Here is a 3,212-nt window from a genome sequence, read left to right on the forward strand (position 1 = left end):
CTGAATTTCTCTGTGTGTATATGTATGAATAATTGTATGCACTGAACTGTTGAAAACTTGCTTCGACCATTCACGAAGAACCCAAGGGACGAGATTAAAAAAAGGAAAAAAACTTGGGCTGAATCTTATGCTGCTGTAGGTAGTTTCTAGTAGCAGCAGAATGAAGAAGGAGAGTCTGCGTAACCACTGCTATAATATTAATAGGTAGTTAGAGAAGAAAGGTTTGGTTAAAATGAAAAAAAATGGTTTGGCCCGGCGACGGCCCAAGGCTGCCACCGGAAACGAAATTCAAGGATCGATTTCTTCAAGATTGAACCCGCTCTGATACCATGTTAAATTTCATATGGAATGTAGTAATTTCTTATTGATTGAATATGCTAACATTGGTGTATATATTACATCCACGTCCTACCATGCATGGAAAGTAATCAATCTAGGACAAAATATTTGATGAAGGAAATAATCTTCTCAATTATAGCTAAATCCCTAAAATCACGCTTAATAGATCTTAAAATGTCAACTTTATTGAGATGAATATTTTAAACTTTTATACGTTTATCTTTTTGAAAAATGATCAATGGAGAGTATATTTCTTAACATCTCTCTAGTAGATACAATCTTGAAATTTATATACTCATTTTTTTAATCATAATCGGATTCAAGTGTTTGGAACTTAATATACTTCGATACTATATCAAGATAAGTAAAACTATTAAAACCAAATGACGCAAAGCACCAGCATAACTGATGCAAGTCATTAATCACGAGATCATCTTAAAAGTAGGGAATGAGTCACATTTAGTTCTGTTTGGTGGGATTAAAATCATTTTAATAGATTTTGATAAAATTGGATAAAATGTGAGATTGAAAAGTTGTGAATTTTACATATTATGTGATTAAAGTTAGTTGATAACTTTAACTTCAATTAAAATTTTAATTTTAATACCAGATAGGAGCTTAAAGATCAATATTAATTTTAATTTATATAGCGTTGTCGTGTCAAGATTTATAGTATATCTTAAAGATCAATATTATTAAGAGAAATAATGCAAATTCTTTATATATATGTGAGCATTAGATTCATCTTTTAGCATATATGAACATGTGTATTTATAATAATAAGATAAGCTTGATTTAGCTTTAAAAAAAATGATTAAAATCTAAATTAAAATCAGTAATTTATTTTGTTGATTACAACTTTTCAATCCCACATCCCGTCAACATCCATCAAAACTTGGATAAAAATCTGATTTTTATATCTGCTGTATGTATAGTATGTACATTTATTCCCTACGTACAGGGAATGAATTTACAGAGGCCTCACGGGATCTCACCCCAGCCCCATATTAATATTTTATTGTCAAAAAGGAACCATCCACTCCTTGATGCGTGTTGTCTGTGAAGGATGACCCTGTACGTGTAGTTCAGCTCTAGTATGTATATGTACAAAAAGGATGGTTATGGTAAATAGAGAGATAATTGGTTTGGTCAGTGGTGAATAATGATCTTGGCAGTAAAAAAATGGTAATGTGGTAGATAGTGATTGGGTAGGAATAAACTCCTTGTACAGACCCATTTGCACAGGGTCTATACAGGGCTTCTCACATGGGGGTGGACCCCACATGTGGACCCCATGTGTGGGGTCCACCCATGTGAGAGCATCTGTACAAACTTTGTGCAAATGAGTCTGTACGAATAGTATTTCTCGATTGGGTATTATATTTTTTTCCCAATAATATTTCTACACTTGTTTCCTCTATCATTGAATTTGTCGCTGTAGCAAGATTGGTCTGAAATAGAGTCAGGTATACGTCAGCAACGAAGAGATACTTAGCTAAAAGACAAAGAGCCTTCGCCGCTACTCCCACAAATGTAAAACTCAGTTAACAAAGCAAAGAGCTCTCTCTTCAAGCGGCCCAATTACACTTTTTCTCTCTGTATACGTATATATGCATGTATTTACAGGAGCTGCTTGCATAGATGGATATGTATATAACGTATGAATATTAGAGAGAGAATTGCGAGGCTTTGAATTATAGAAAAAGACTGAGGCACCGCTGGGGTGCACCATTGAGGTTGAAACGTATGGATACTGGCGTAGAATCCGGAGATTAGTGGAGAAACAACCGGCACAAGGTTTTGTTTTGGGCTCTCTCTCTCTTTGAAAAAGTTCAAATAAAAACCACTCTTACTACCTCTAAAAACCCAATAAAACCGATTTGAACTAATTATCTGCCTGCAACAAAGGCCGTTAAAGGAAGAGAATGGAACTTCATAGAATCCACTAGAACGATTCATAGAATTCTAGCTTTGTCATTTAGGGTTTCTTGGCTTCTTGTCATCTTTCTGTAAATTCCTAGAATACTAGGACAATTCTAGGAAAATTTGAGTTGATCCATGTGTGTGTACTCCTTGTATATGGATTTTTTGTTGCAAGTATAGATTGATGAAGAGAGGTGGTTTTCTGTGAGATTTGATTAGAGAAATGCCAGATGTTTTATGTTTTGCAAGTTGTGTAATGGGCCCTTAAACTTGCTTCCTTAATCAGTTACAGAACACTCTTTTTCCTTATCCGTACACAGCATATCTTTCTTCTCTCCTCTTTCTCTCTCTAGAATACGTATCCAAGAAAATAATTTCAACCAAAATTAGAAGTCCCAGATTTTGATTTTTTATAATGAATTTCAGTGAAGGAAGGATGATAAAGGATAAAGGCTTACAAGTTGAACAAGATCTGCATAGTGGAAATGAAGTTAAAATGGAGGAGATGATGGTGGTTATGAACTTTAATGGTTTTGATGCTATGGAGGAAGATCGTCTTGGTGAGAAAGATTTATGGCCGGATGATGGAGAGCGAGAAAATCTTCTTGATTTGAATGATGCAACAATTTTTTACAATGATTTTCCGCCTCTACCGGATTTTCCATGCATGTCATCGTCATCCTCGACCCAAGCACCGAAAAAAGCAGTAACCGCCACCGCCCCCACAACTTCTTCTTCTGAATCATCTGCTTCTCGGGCGGATTCTTTCTCGTATTTGAATTCAGATGCGGAGGAAGATACTCGCGAGAGGGGAAAATTCCAGCAGTACAAGTGTGATCAGGAGAAACCAGAGCCAGCCGCTTTATCCTCCACCGCCTCCATGGAGATCCCTCCGCCTCCTGAAGACACCATAGGTGATGTTGATTGCATTAATGTTATGGAGAATTTTG

This window comes from Olea europaea, chromosome 4, assembly GCF_002742605.1.
Source record: "Olea europaea var. sylvestris chromosome 4, O_europaea_v1, whole genome shotgun sequence".
NCBI classification, from domain to species: domain Eukaryota; kingdom Viridiplantae; phylum Streptophyta; class Magnoliopsida; order Lamiales; family Oleaceae; genus Olea; species Olea europaea.